We start from the raw sequence: 16,631 nt of genomic DNA, 5'->3' as shown, positions 1-16,631 counted from the left end.
AACAGAGCAATAAAAATAGAAAACTTGTTAGGAATAGATTTTACATGTTAGTTAATTAACATGGGTTAATTAACAAACCGTCATTAGTTGAATAGGTGTGTCCAACACCGAACAGACGCCTCGTACGGACGCATGTGTCCGTACGGACGCGTTCTTTTCCTTCCCATATCTATTGTAACTACCGCCTCTACAAGGCGTTCTTTTCCTTCCCATATCTATTGTAACTACCGCCTCTACAAGGCGCCTCTTCGGAGTGTATATATATCTTGAGATTCAATGAAATCAGGAGCCTTTCCTTAATTCAATCACTTTTACATTCAACACGTTATTAGCACGCTCGTAACCGAGAGCGATTTGGCCATAGAAAGCGAGAAGAAAGTGATAGGGAGGCGGCGTAACGGCGGCGAGGCGCCAAGGGATCTTCTCCCGCATCTGGAGGCAAAACGGCCGACGCGCGATGCTCGTCCGGCGACGGAGTTCTCATATTGCATCCGTGGCACACCACGGAGCGCCCGACGGCCCTCAGCGCCATTCTTGCGCCCGGCGAGGCCACCCTCACGCGCCGCGCTCGCTTCTGCACTACCCATCGGCATCAAGCGACGAACGGCACCAAGCAACTCCGGGGACCTTCAATAAGGGCCGCCATACACATCGCTGGCCTCGAGAAAGAGAAATCGGTGTCAAACAAGGTGATTCAGTTTGATTTTATTCTTGCACAAAACAATTGCTTTACTAGGAACACCAAGAACCGAGAATAAAAGGAGTGAAGCACAGGATAGAATCAAGTCCACGACCTGTACTACTTCTTCTATGAGGCGATCAAACACAAGCAACCTTACCAAGAACAGAAGAAAACAAATATGAACGCTGTCGGTGGAGGCACACCCACTACGCCCGACGCACCCCGGTGGTGCGGCGGTGCCCTCCATCGGCCTGAATCCTCCGCGAAGAGCGACGCGCGCGTCACACGGACATCATCCGAGGCCCTCGGCCTCAAGGCGGCTCCCACGGAGCAACCAACCACGACGCGGCCATGCAGCCCTTCGGCGTGCGCGGACCATGAGCGGCAGTGGAGGCGACGTCCTCCGGCACGGTGGGGAAACCGACGGCCGGCAACGCTCTCTGGCGCGTGGCGTTGTACGAGCAAGCCCCCCGGCTATGGCTGGCGACGCCATGAACCGCAACATCGGTGCCTCTCTGCAGAACTAAACAAATCGATGGATTTGTGATGCATCGAGGATGAGTGGATGACGATAGGGAACCTTATCCCTTCGGCCATTTGAGTCTAAGACCTTCTAGTTTCTTTCATTGGCAAATGCATCATCAGACTTAATATTACTTGAACACAAGCCATCAGGTTTATTGTTTTAGATTATGGTTAATACCAGTATATAATATTGGTTGAGTTCCAAGGCATTGAACCTATGTTTTTGGATGGGTCGACCATTACATCTGCTATTGACCCCAAGATACTAGTGCTATTATTTACAATAAGTGCAACAACTATGTTTTGCAGTTGATTTTCTTCTTCTTGCAAATCATGATGTAAATTCAAAACAAGGATTGTGAAGTGTCATACTTAATATGACTACATCATTATTTATTTGCGAATCACAAGGTATGATGGCATCTACTGCGTAATTTGCAGATTATCCATCACTACTGCGAGGTCTACGTCTTGTCATTTGATAAGATGACTACTTTCAAGTGCTCTTCCAAATATTAATATTATATGTGACTACCTCGAGATATCATAAGGTAATAGTGACATCTACTGTAAATTTTTACAAACTATCCACTATTACTGCAAGGTCTACATCATGTCACTTTGACAGATGATTACCTTCAAAGTGATTTTCTTAAATATAGCATAACATAAGGTAATAGAGATATGAACATCTACTGACAAAAGTCAGACTATGTTTTCTATTACTGCGAGATCTACACTGCATCCGGTGACTATCTTCAAAGTGTTATCCTATATAAAAATTGAGGTCTACACATATGGCTATAAGGCATCAGCCAAATTAAAACTTGCTCATCCGAAGCATTTATTGTTGTTGTTCACTAAAATATTTTACTCTCATAGTAAATATTGTTCTTGCACACTTGTTATATGCTGAAATGGTATTTTTGTTCTAACACAAACTATTCAAGCCTCACTTTGCTTGAATATGTGATGGAAAACTATGCAAATATTTGCATATACCAGCGATTACCTTCTATTACATTGGTAAAATACATGGCAGAAGAGCCTATGTCACTATTTCTAATTATAGTGGCGTCCATCCATCAAGATGGATACCATAATTTATAGCAAGTGTCTCAAACACTATTGCAATGTCCACATCACATTGTGGTTATACTTTCATAGTGACTAACCAATGTCGAACATGCAAATTCTATACGATTTGGCAGCGACTCTAACGTCACACACTTCCTCAAGAATGAAGTCCAAAATATTAACAATGATTCCATCACATGTGTTGTATTGAATGATACACCTAGGTTCACCAAGGATCACCTCGGCCAATGATTGTTCTCAAACAAATCATTTTCATTGCTTACATTTTCAAATGCACGAAATTCATAATTAGGTGGGAGAATTTATTTTAAGATGATTCATGACATAAGTCATTGTATCCACCTATGGCCTTGTTGCCACTATAACTCCAATGACGGGATAATACGTCATGGCTATTCTCTTAATAGCTAATGAGCACATCGCAGATGACCACCATTCAGTTTTCAAGACCTCAAATCTATCGCAGCTCACAATTTTATCACTTAATCAACTTCAAGTTGAGTTCTCATGGTCAAATATTTTCCTATATATATATATATCCAGTTGAAAATCCCTTAATGCACTTTACATCCTCTTAAGATGGTACTACCATTTTTATGATTAAGAAACATCGAATTTCTTAAAGTCATCAAATTCACCCAATAGGTGCTATACCACAATTTAAAATTCTTGCTAATACCGAGAATACTATGCAACTTAGTGCTCACAAAATAGAACCATGAGGAATTCAAAGTAAAGTGGAGGCAACTGAAGACATAATTACCTCTAATAGGGAATAAATCGTATTCAAACGATCACAAAGACAACTCTCAAGTTCGTCAAATGTGTGGTTATACAGACATCGTGCCTATGATTACCAAAACCTCAAATACATAGTCAAACCACACCCCACATTTGGGATAAATTTTAAAATTTGCAAACTTACAACCAGAAAATATTCTGGTAAATGATCGTTCTCAAATCTTCATCAAAAGGTGAGAACCAAAAATCTAGTGCAATAAAAGGATGGTGAATTCCATTGCAACGATGATATGTTTGCGTAATAAATTTTTCAATAATATTGGAGACCTCATGTAATCTCTTAATTATCCCAAAATATTATTAACCTATACTTGTTGTACTACAAGTAGTGCGATGTTAAATATCTTATTTTCGGGACATGATATTCGATAAATTTTGAATGTATGAATCAAGTCATACTCAATATTGTTGCGTACACAATAATTTTCTAGATCTTAATAAATTAAATATTTGGCTTGGTAGCCTTAACCATCCTGGTTTGGGGATGATTAGAAAATTATTGACAATCCTGTTGGTCACAACTTATCAAGTAACAAATTTTCCCAAATCATCAGATTTTATGTGCACCACATGTGTCATTGGGGAAATAAGTTTTAAGGCACTCTCACCTTAAAATTCTAAGCATGACACTTATTCTTCCTTGAACACATTCAAAAGATATGTCTGGATTGCTTAACCATTATCTGGGATAATTTAGATACTTCATGGTACTCATATACACATTCATAAAATGTTCTTAAGTGTCTCTCTTATCACACACAACCATGCATGATCTTACTAAATAAATTGCTCAACTTATCAAAGTAAGAGCAAATTCTCCTGAAAACAGGATCTGTAAACCCATTCGAATGAACAATGTTGTTGAACTCATTCAATGAGCATTTTTTGCATTAAGTACTTTCTATGCATACCTAGAATGGTTTAGCTAAATTTCTTATCAAAGAGAGTTAAATGAATTACATGACCACTTTTAAAGAATTGTAAATTTACCGGCCTCTTGTTGGACACATACGGCCTTACACACTGTAAGTATGATCTAAATCATACCAACTGCATATCATACTACTTTCCCCTTGTAGTTACTACGTGAAAATCAACAAAGTATTTCCCATCTGCTATAATTTGGTTACATACCGATATCACCACTCCAGCGCACATCAATGGGCACTCACAGAAAATTAGGGATCTAAGTGAGGAATAACAATTTATCTGCCAATAAAAATTATTCATAGCCCGTATGCTGATTGCATCAGCAATAAGGATACTTTCCGGCATTAGGGGGAGATAAGTACCACAAATAATGCCTAGAAATAAATTAGAAATGTTATTGACATTCAATCCTTATATCCATGTACTCAAAGAATCTAAACTAGAAGTTTAGAGACTCATATATTTGCAACACATTGCAAATCAGCCATATACATTTACTGATGATAAGGTTTCGCAAATTCTATATTCCTGCATTAAAGTGTCGGAAAGAGTGGAGGTACCTGATAAACCACTCTTCTCCCCAAATGAGAGCAAGAGGGGGAGAAAGTCTGACCACACGAGATATAACTTCTCATATGCTTCCGCGGAAACATATGAAATTACGTCGTCAACCAGTAAATGTAATTCAACATCAAGTTGAGAGACACCTCATAGGATGCTCATCATCTTAAACCTAGCATAATTGTGCACAAAAGTTTTGATGCCGGTACATCGAAACACCTTGACTTTCTTGTTGTAGGAAATCACAAGGAGTTAAAAAGGAATAAATATATTATCCACAAACTTCAATGATTCCACCAGAATCATATAAACTAAAGACTACATTTGTCGACATATATTTCTTCTCAAATTGCTAGAACCTTTTGGGCCCTGAACCAAAATCCATGGTAGAGTGCCTCTTGCACTCATATTGGTTCACATAAAAGGAAGCAAATAATGAAGAATAGTACTCGCTCTGCAAACGAGTGGTATTTACCGCAGTAATACCCACTCCTCATAAGTATCTTCCACATGGAATACTAAAAACTTCTCATTCATAGACAAAGTCAATGAGGTGGTGAGAAAGCGAGGCTTGTAGAAAAAGGGTTCACGCAGAGACCCGACATCGACTATGATGTAACATACCCTCTTGGTATGAGTGGAATTATGTTTCGATACTAAATATCATTGGCAATAAAATAATAATATTATCCATGCAGTTGATGGATGAAGTGGCTACATACTCATATGAGTCACTCATTTCGGAAATCTCTATTGAAGTCACTAAAGGGCTTATACTTCCGAATCCAAAAGCAAATCGCAAAAAGTTTTTGTGTAAAACTTCATAAGTCACTCTATGACTTGAATTAGTCGAAAATCATATGGTACTACCGACTAAATGAGTTCCTTCTTCAAAAGAACTACTCGAATAATGATGATTAATTACATGTTTAACAGAGGAATCAATTTGATTTCCTTTCATGACCTTAATGTATATCCATGACCTCATCATCAATGTCTATATAAGACATAAACATGCACAAAATCATCTCAAGACGGAAAATTTGGATTCAACCAAATTTAGCTTAAGTTTACAACTTGAGCGTTCTCTCAAGAAATGCATATTAGTCTACATATATCCAAAACATATATGAGAAGTTCAATGTGGCTATATCATACCAATAGAAGTACATATTTGGTCATACTACCCTGATCGGATACAAATCTATTTATACCTAGGGATGATAATGAAGTGATATCAGGACCTGAAGTTCTTTATCTCACTAATACCAAAGCACTCATATAATTGCAAACTACGTCAGGCCTGACACTATACTTTCTATGTTTGTTCAAAGTGCAACCCCAACAAAAGGAATATGGTTGATATAAGGAATATCAACTTCTATCTCACGATCATAATAAATCTTGGACAATTCCATCAGGAAAATCAAGATATGACCATGATATGATATAATTGATATTGGCTACTTATTGATCCCAAAAATGCCATATCAATGACTGAATTGACTGGAATAGCCTTCTTATGGAAGTCGTCTAAATATACTTTAATGGCTACTTTCACTTATCATTCAGACATAATTCTTTTATCTAACAGCATTGCAAAGTATGCATGACTCAGTAGCATGATTAACCACACTCAAAGTCATGTGGTTGAGATTCATTTGAATCACATTACTTGATTTATCAAGATACTACCACTTGTGTTACTCAATACCTACATGTTATATGAAGAGCAGTATCATAAATCACATTGCTTGAATTTCTTATCCTCATGGATTATAGAAAAGTGAGACCAAATAAAGTATTGTGAAAATCCAACAGATTATTCACATTGTCATGATCATGTCAATGGAACTGGTATAACATATCCTCTAGATTTGCAAAGTTCAGGGGGAGTAATCTCCCAATATAACATGTTAACAATCATCAGATTACATATATTGTACTCTTTTTCCCTTCATGAGTTTTTCCCTAATGGTTTCTCATAAAAGGTTTTTAACGAGACAATATAAACACAAGTGTCCATATATGCCATATTATTTTCTCCTTATGTTTTCCCACTTGGTTTTAAAGGAGTTTTCAATGGCATATCAGATCGCACTCTTTTCCCTCATGAGTTTTATCTCAAAGTTTCTCATAATGGTTTTTAAATGAGGCAATATCTTCTCAAAGATCATATGTCATACTTTCTATTTTCCCTACCGGGGTTTTTAAAGGAAGTATAATCAAGACATATTAATTGTTCTCTAAATTCGTCGATGAGTTTTCTCCTTCTTCAAAGGTTTTTCTCACATGGGTTATCAAGAGACAATAATCATTATATGTTGCATATTTTTCTCCTTATTATTTTTCCCACTGGGTTTAAAGGAGTTTTAGCAACATATCTACACTATTCTCCTCATATTTTTTTCCCACAGGGTTTTTGGAGGAGACTTTAAAGATTATACAAGGATTTCTCAAGATGAATGACGATATACAAGAAGCCTTCGGTAATGGATTATTCAAGAAGAGGTGTTGTACAAGGGGGAGTGTTAGGAATAGATTTTACATGTTAGTTAATTAACACGGGTTAATTAACAAACCGTCATTAGTTGAATAGGTGTGTCCAACACCGAACAGACGCCTCGTACGGACGCATGTGTCCGTACGGACGCGTTCTTTTCCTTCCCATCTCTATTGTAACTACCGCCTCTACAAGGCGCCTCTTCGGAGTGTATATATATCTTGAGAATCAATGAAATCAGGAGCCTTTCCTTAATTCAATCACTTTTACATTCAACAAAACTAAAACAGAAAACCGAGAGAGAGGGAAACTTACCTGCACCCACATGCGGCCCGCTACTGTAGCCTGCTGGCAGCCCAGCTGGCGGCCCAGCCCACTAGCGCCCCCTTGTCATCTTCCTCCTCTGCCAGGAGGACAACCAGGTGCGTGGCGAGCGCCGAAGTTGCTCTGGCCACCTCCTGCTTCCCTGGCCCCTTCTAGCGACGCCACGGAGACGCCCCGAAGCCTTTGTCCCCTTTCCCTCACTCGCTGCTCTCTCTCCCCTCCACTGGCTCTCTCCCTTGAGCTCGCCCGAGCACAGCCGTCAGCGGCGCTCGCTGCTGCCACGGCCACCGGCCACCCCATGCCTCACCGACGCGCCCAGAAGCTCCGTCTTGACGTCCTCTACCTCCTCGACGAGCCACGAGGCCCCGGACGCGCCGTAACACCGCCCCCGACACCTTCTTCTTCCTCGGTCCACCGAGATCTCCTCCACCGCCCCGCTCGCCTCGGACCTCCTCCGGGCTCGCCGTCTGCACTGCTGCAACCAATGTGAGCTCACGGACCGAACCCCTCTCTCCCCGCGCTCTTTTGCTCTCTCTAGACCGTGTAACCACCAGAGCCGAGCGCTCCTTGCCGCCGTCCATGTCGCCACCGTGGCCACGGTCGCGCAAGCTCGCATTCGAGCTCACCGCTGCACTCACCGCACTCCCGCAAGACGAACACGACCATCCACGGGTCCTCCCGTGCCTCGGGCCGCCCACACCATTGTTGCTTGAACTCCGGCCGCCGCCAGCCGTCATTGCAGTCATTGTTTCCGGCCTCCTCCCGCCCAGCCGCATGCTTCGTTGGATGCGGCGCATGTCCAGCAGCCCGTAGGGCCAAACCGCGAGTCGAACGGTCGCCGAACGGCGAATCCCGAGCGCCTCCGCCGCCGTGTTTGGTCGTCGGAGGCTAACCGCCGGTGTGCTGACGTGGTCACCTAGTTAGGGCTAATCACCCACTAATCAACCCCCTGACCCACTTGCACATGGGCCCCACTGCCTAATTAACCCTAGTTTAGTTTTGTTTAGATTAAACTAACCCCGTAGGCCCCACAGGTCAGTTTGACCTGGCCACGTCACCTGTTGACCGACCCCACACGTCAGCATTGACTTGCTGACATGGCTGTTGACCCGACCCCACCTGTCTGTGACCCAGGCAGCACCGTGTCACTGACCAGTGGACCCCACTGGTTAGGTTTGACCTAGACTGAGTCAGTTGACCTGCTAACGTCACCCTGACGCAATGCTGATGCAGTATTTGATTTCTGGATTTAAAATAATTCAGAAATTCCGGAAAATAGTATAAACTTCTAAAATTCATATAAATTCAACCGTAACTCAGAATGAAATAATTTATACATGAAAAATAATCAGAAAAATCCAATCTTTCCATTTGCACTAGTTTCATGCATGTTTGAACAACCTAAAGCTGCTGTATACAACAATTTGAATTAATGGCATTTGAAATGTCATATATGGAGTTTGAATTTGAATCTTAGATTCAAACCAACTCCATTTAACCTGCTGCTAGTTGCATTAGCTCAAACCACATCATATTGCCATGTCATGATCATGCATCATATTGTGCATTGCATTGATTGTGTTTCTTTCTCAGTTGCCGGTATTTGTCCCCTCTCGATAGACTTGGTTCCGACGATGAGTTCGATGACACCGATGAAGAACTATATTATCTTCAGGAGTGCCAGGCAAGCAAAACCCCTCCTTGTTCATTCTGATACAATCCTACTCTCTCGCACCTACTCTCTTTTACTGCATTAGGACAACAACGATTCATCTGTTACTTGCCGCGGTAGCTGAACCCCTTTATCCTCTGCATGACCTGTCATTGCCACAGTAAATAGATGAAACCCACTAGCATGAGTAGGAGTTGTTTGAGCCTTGTTGTGCCTACTCATTCTTGCTTGTTTGTCATGCCTGCTACTGCTTAGAGTTGAGTCAGGTCTGATTCATCGGGGATGAATCCGAGGTGTGTGAACATGTCCTATTGTGTATGAGCTAAGTGTGTGAATATGATTTGGTAAAGGTAGCGGTGAGAGGCCATGTAGGAGTACATGGTGGGTTGTCTCATTGAAGCCGTCCTCAGGAACTGAGTTCTGTGTTTGTGATCCATGATTCAGCTACTACCATGCATTGGGCCCTGAAATATGACCCCGCTCGACTTCTTAATCACCCTTGTACTCTGTCCAAGAGTTGCAAGTAGTTTCTGGTGTTTGTAGTATGCTGGAGGCCGTGCGCAGCGCTGATCGGAGGGGTGGGATGTGATGCGGTAGGCACATGGCCGGGTATATCGGGCACCCGTTTGGTGTCACGGAACCCTGTACACATCGTTCGGGGCCGTATGTGGAAACCTCGGCCGGACTCCCTGCGGATGGAACCTAAATAGGCGATAAACCTGGACTAGAGACTTGAGTGTTTAGGTAGGTCGTGGTCTACACCCACGTCAGCTTTCGCTTGAAGTCTGCCGAGCACATGTCGTGTGCAGACGCTAAGTGGTGGAAACATGTATGAAGAAGTACACCCCTGCAGGGTTAACATCATCTATTCGAATAGCCGTGTCCGCGGTAAAGGACTTATGGGTTGCCTATAATAGTTCATAGACAAGTGAAAGTGGATACTCTAAAATACGCAAGATAAGCGTGAGTGCTATGGATGGCGTTCTCGTAGGGAGACGGGAGCGGATCCATAGTGGTGTATTGATATGGTGAATATGTGGACTCGTGTGTGCCACCTCAAAAGAGTTACTTGCAGTCGTAGTTTCAGGTTAGCCACCGAGTCAAAGCTGGCTTGCTACAGTTAAACTCCACTACCCCCTTTGTTGAAAATGATGCATATGTAGTTAGTTCAGATGTAAGTCTTGTTGGGTACATTTGTACTCACGTTTGCCCAATTTATGTTTTTGCAGAGAGACTTCAGTCTCACTAGTAATTCCGCGTGGACTTCGACATTTAGCTTGTTACCTCAGCTACGATCTTGTGCCCTCAGCAGGATCTAGTAGATAGTCAGGCTTCTCAGCCTTTTTCATTTGTAGATGTCTGTACTCAGACATGTTAAGCTTCCGCTTGTGCTTTGACTTGTATGCTCTGAATGTTGGGTCATGAGACCCATGTTTGTAATATCTCGCTCCTCGGAGCCTATTGGGTAAATACTTGAGTCGTAGAGTCATGTTGTGATGCCATGTTGTATTTGCACATATCGAGCATATTGTGTGTATGTTATTGAAATGCTTGGTATGTGTGGGATCTGACTATCTAGTTGTTTATCCTTGGTAGCCTGTCTTACCGGGGAATGTCTCCTAGTGCTTCCACTGAGCCTTGGTAGCTTGCTACTACTCCGGAACACTTAGGCTGGCCGGCATGTGCCCTTCTTCGTTCCTGTGTCTGTCCCTTCGGGGAAATGTCACGCGGTGTCTACCGGAGTCCTGCTAGCCCAGTTGCTACAGCCCGGATTCACTCGCTGATGACCGACACGTTTGTTGTTGGGTCATGAATGCCTGTCCCTGTAAGTTAGCCCCACTTTGGGTTTACGACTAGCCATGTCAGTCCGGGTTCTTTGTCATATGGATGCTAGCGATACTATCATATACGTGAGCCAAAAGACGCAAACAGTCCCGGGCCTGGTAAGGCGACACCCGTGGGAATACCATGCGTGAGGCCTCAAAGTGATATGAGGTGTTACATGCTAGATCGATGTGGCATAGGATCGGGGTCCTGACACCTCCTCTTCGGGACGGCCCGTCAATATACCTACAGACATAATTCTGTTAGTCCCTTCACTTGCCAAACTATATAAAGGTAAGTCCGAACACATACCAAATATGCCGCCCCGCAGCTTCTTATTTTCCTTCACGGAGTCAGCTAGCTGGGCTCGCACGTCTTTAAGATCTTCACCAAGCTTGGTGTTGGCATCTTGGAGTTTGTTCTTCTCCACCCTGACCTTTGTCAGGACGCGTTCGCCCGCGGCCAGTTGCCTTTGAGCTCCTGAACCTCCCGCTTGTGCGACATCCAGTGCTTCTATTATAAGAGTTGCTCACGTATTAATAATCCTGGTATATGATTATGTTTTCTTGATAGAGGGGAACATTACCAGATGCTGCCTTCTTGGATTTCTCTAGTTCGGCGGTAGCTTTAGTCAGCTGGGCCTGATACTTTTCCAGCTCTTGAGACAACAGATTGTTCTTCTCTGTGAGCACCTGGTCATATAACGATCCTTAAATCAGTTGTACCAACTGTTTCAAGTCTCGGGGGCTACTGGTATATGAATATCAGTTCTGCACAAATGTGTACTTACCCGCATATCTTTCAAATACTGAGTTGTGGCTCTAGAAAGCCCATCTCGAGCAGCTCGAATGTATGCATCACCCGAGTTGAAGGCATTGAAAGCTTCTTCTGAAAAACCAGGGCCGGGAAGAGCGGCTCGACGGCGCCGATGATTCATGGCGCTCTCCACTTTGGAGTTTGTGGCAGATATTTTATCCGAATCCTCCGCATAAGGACAATCTGGTGTCATTTCCGTGTTAGCCTCTGTCCTCACGGCAGGGTCCGGAATCCGGCTAGTAGAGGCATGACCGGCAGGATCCCTGGACACAATCCGGAGAATGTTTTTCCTGATAAGACACAGCGGATAATGTCATACTTTAAGATGACGGCCATGGGGCATATTTAAAACCATACCTCTTCAATGAAGGCTCAGTCATAGTTCTATTTGCCTTCCTCTTCGGAAGCCTGCCCGTCCTTGGCGCCGCCTTCTTGCGCGCCGATCGCCTCCCCTTTAGAGCATAATATACTACGGTGGGTAAGGCAGAAAGAGGGAATTATCTCAAAGGACAAGTCTCCTGATTACTTACATGCGTCGCAGGGAGGAGGCCAGGATAGTCGGCAGTGATGGCCACTTCGGTGCCATCATAGCTCGCCTGCTAAAAAAACCATTTCCCGAGATCCACGAATATATCCGGATCCTCTTCGAATCCGGGGTCGAAGGCCTGGTTGTGGTCCTCTGGCTGTGGTGCGGGGCTGTGGATCTCCCTGATGACTTTCCGCCATTCTTGTTATAAATGACGGATTAATATTTAGGATTCAGGGAGTTGATGGAGTAGAGTGGTGAGACGGAAACTCACCCAGCTGGGAGGGTTATACATGGAAAATCCATCCCTGGGCTTAATTTGGATAAACTCCTCCTCCTCCCCCTTATATAATCCAGATAGTATTTTTGCTAACGCAGCGTAAGTGTCCGGACCCTTTCGACCATAGCGGGTGACATCATCTTCTCCATTAAAGTGCCACATGGGGCGCCCTCGGTATTGGAGTGGCTGAACCCCTCGCATTATACATATCGCCATAACCTCGACTATCGACAATTCAGATTGAGCGAGTATCTTTATCTTGCTCATCAGTTGGTGGACTTCCATGCTATCTTCTTCCCTAGGGCTCCAAGGACGCCATTTGAGGCGCTTCTTCAATGGAGTATTTGAATATTCGGGAAGACCCCTCAGGATTGGGTCAGGAAGGGAGACGTCTTCAATATAAAACCATTCGGAAGGCCATTCTTCAGATGCCTTCTTCTGTGTACCGGATAGGTATCCGGTCCCGGTGATGCGCCATATCTTGGCTCCGCCCACTTGGAATATCGATCCCTCTTGATTACGAGGGACGAGGCAAAACAACTTCTTCCATAACTCGAAATTAGCTTCGCAACCCAAGAATAGCTCGCAAAGAGCAACATAACCCGCGATATGCAGGATAGAGGCAGGTGTAAAGTTGTGCAGTTGGAGGCCGTAGTGCTCCAGAAGCCCCCCGGAGGAACGGATGTATTGGAAATCCACGCCTCTCAATAAATAGGGAACAAAGCATACTTGTTCCCCCCAGGATGGGTTGGGGAACTTCTCCGCCAGCTCCCCACCGTCGAAGGAAGCCAGTCCGGCTCGAACGGGGACTAGATCTGCGGGTGGAAGAAATCCCTGGGTCTGCAACTTCACCAATTGGTCGTGGGATACAAAACACTTTTCCCAATCACCCTGTTTGGGGCCGCAAAGGCGGGAGGAAGAGCTGGGAGCACTAGCCTTGTTGGGGTGGTTTCTGCGAGCAAGCTCCGAGGATTTCTCGTTGGGGAAGATGGGGTGGATTAGATCTGAAGATCCCCATCTCTTTAATAGAGAATTTTCTTATGTGGTCAGGGTGGTAAATGCAAACATGCCCCGACCTCTCGTATTCACTCAACACGTGGAAGCTGAAATCATGAAGGTGTGGAAGCCGAGGAGCACATCATTAAATGAAAAGTCGGACACTGTTGTTCAAGTCAGATACTTTGAAGTATTCGGGGGAGGAACCCGCCTTGCAATGCCGAAGACAATTTGTGCACCGAACTCATCGTCAATGAAGCCTGGTTCGGGGGCTACTGAGGGAGTCCTGGATTAGGGGGTCCTCGGACAACCGGACTATATACTTTAGCCGGACTGTTGGACTATGAAGATACAAGATAGAAGACTTCGTCCCGTGTCCGGATGGGACTCTCCTTTACATGGAAGGCAAGCTTGGCGATGCGGATATGTAGATTCCTTTCTCTGTAACCGATTTTGTGTAACCCTAGCCCCCTCCGGTGTCTATATAAACCAGAGGGTTTAGTCCGTAGTCACAACAATCATATCCTCATAGGCTAGACTTCTAGGGTTTAGCCATTACGATCTCGTGGTAGATCAACTCTTGTAATACTCATATTCATCAAGATCAATCAAGCAGGAAGTAGGGTATTACCTCCATAGAGAGGGCCCAAACCTGGGTAAACATTGTGTCCCCCACCTCCTGTTACCATTAGCCTTACACGCACAGTTCGGGACCCCCTACCCAAGATCCGCCGGTTTTGACACCGACATGGTGCTTTCATTGAGAGTTCCGCTATGACGTTGAAGATAGGCTTCATGGCTCACCTTGTTATCAAGGACAACATCACCGCCAGGGGAGCCCTGGCCTCAGGCCAAACACTCTGTCTGGGCGGCTTTAGCATGGTCGCCCGCTCGGCAGTCGGGCCGACGATGACTTCCTGCTACGTCTTGAGCTTGCGTTGGTTTTCCTCAAAGAGGAGAGGGTGATGCAGCACAGTAGCGTAAGTATTTCCCTCAGTTTTTGAGAACCAAGGTATCAATCCAGTAGGAGGCTCCTCAACAAGTCCCACGAACCTACACAAACAAACAAAGAACTCGCAACCAACGCGATAAAGGGGTTGTCAATCCCTTCACGGCCACTTGCGGAAGTGAGATCTGATAGAGATAATATGATAAGATAAATATATTTTTGGTATTTTATAATATAGATGCAGAAAATAAAGATGCAAATAAAAGTAGATTGGAAACAAATATTATAAGAGATAGACCCGGGGGCCATAGGTTTCACTAGAGGCTTCTCTCGAGAGCATAAGTATTACGGTGGGTGAACAAATTATTGTCAAGCAATTGATAGAAAAGAGAATAATTATGACGTTATCTAGGCATGATCATGTATATAGGCATCACGTCCATAACAAGTAGACCGACTCCTGCCTGCATCTACTACTATTACTCCACACCTCGACCGCTATCCAGCATGCATCTAGAGTATTAAGTTCATAAGAATAGAGTAACACATTAAGCAAGATGACATGATGTAGAGGGATAAACTCAAGCAATATGATATAAACCCCATCTTGTTATCCTCGATGGCAACAATACAATACGTGTCTTGCAACTCTTTCTGTCACTGGGTAAGAACACCGCAAGATTGAACCCAAAGCTAAGCACTTCTCCCATGGCAAGAAAGATCAATCTAGTAGGCCAAACCAAACCGATAATTCAAAGAGACTTGAAAAGATAACTCAATCACATAAAATAATTCAGAGAAGATTCAATTATTATCTATAGATAAATCTGATCATAAACCCACAATTCATCGGATCTTGACAAACACACCACAAAAAGAGATTACATCGGATAGTTCTTCACAAGAGAGGGGAAGCACATTGTATTGAGATCCAAAAAGAGAGAAGAAGCCATCTAGCTAATAACTATGGACCCGTAGGTCTGTGGTAAACTACTCACAACTCATTGGAGGGGCAAGGATGTTGATGTAGAATCCCTCCGTGGTGGATTCCCCTTCCGGCAGAACACCGGCGACGGCTCCAAGATGGGATCTCGCGGATACAGAAGGTTACGGCAGTGGAAATATTTCTTCAGGTGGCTCCTGGATGTTTTCGGGGTACGTAGGCTTATGTAGGAGGAAGAAGTACGTCGGTGGATGCTCGAGGGGCCCACGAGATAGGGGGGTGCGCCCTACAGGGGGCGCGCCCTCCTATCTCGTGGGAGCCTCGGTTGCTTCTTGACTTGCACACCAAGTCCTCTGGATCACCTTCGTTCCAAAAATCATGCTCCTGAAGGTTTCATTCCGTTTGGACTCCGTTTGATATTCCTTTTCTTCGAAATACTGAAATAGGCAAAAAAAATAGCAATACGGGCTGGGCCTCCGGTTAGTAGGTTAGTCCCAAAAATGTATAAAATAAAGCCCATAAACATCCAAAACAGGTAATATAATAGCATGGAACAATCAAAAATTATAGATACGTTGGAGACGTAGCAAGCATCCCCAAGCTTAATTCCTGCTCATCCTCGAGTAGGTAAATGATAAAAAGAGAATTTTTGATGTGGAATGCTACCTAGCATAATTCTCAATGTAATTTTCTTTATTGTGGCATGAATGTTCAGATCCAAATGATTCAAGATAAAAGTTCATATTGATATAAGAAATAGTAACACTTCAAGCATACTAATCAAAGCAATCATGTCTTCTCAAAATAACATGGCAAAAGAAAGTTCATCCCTACAAAATCATATAGTTAAGCTATGCTTCATTTTCGTCACACAAAGATGTTCCCGACTTCTATGCCTCCGATGACAAGCCAAGCAATTGTTTCGTACTTAAATAATCTCAAACTTTTTCAACCTTCACGCAATACATGAGCGTGAGCCATGGATATAACACTATGGGTGGAATAGAATATGATGATGGGGATTGTGTGGAGAAGACAAAAAAGGAGAAAGTCTCACATTGACGAGGCTAATCAATGGGCTATGGACATGCCCATCAATTGATGTCAACATGAGGAGTAGGGATTGCCATGCAACGGATGCACTAGAGCTATAAATGAATGAAAGCTCAACAAAAGAAAACTAGTGGGTGTGCATCCAACT

General features: G+C 43.6%; 1 long non-coding RNA gene across 1 annotated transcript; it reads right to left on the bottom strand.

Annotated features, from left to right (window-relative positions):
• Positions 1 to 272: 272 nt before the first annotated feature.
• LOC119291063 lies at positions 273 to 1,007 on the bottom strand. The gene is made up of 2 exons (XR_005142191.1): positions 840 to 1,007; positions 273 to 654 (listed from the first exon to the last, which is right to left on the bottom strand). It is a non-coding gene; the product is annotated as an uncharacterized LOC119291063 (long non-coding RNA).
• Between the last annotated feature and the right edge of the window lie 15,624 nt (positions 1,008 to 16,631).

The sequence above is a fragment of the Triticum dicoccoides genome, chromosome 4B (assembly GCF_002162155.2).
Source record: "Triticum dicoccoides isolate Atlit2015 ecotype Zavitan chromosome 4B, WEW_v2.0, whole genome shotgun sequence".
NCBI classification, from domain to species: Eukaryota; Viridiplantae; Streptophyta; class Magnoliopsida; order Poales; family Poaceae; genus Triticum; species Triticum dicoccoides.
This window is presented reverse-complemented; position numbering and strand designations above follow the sequence as displayed.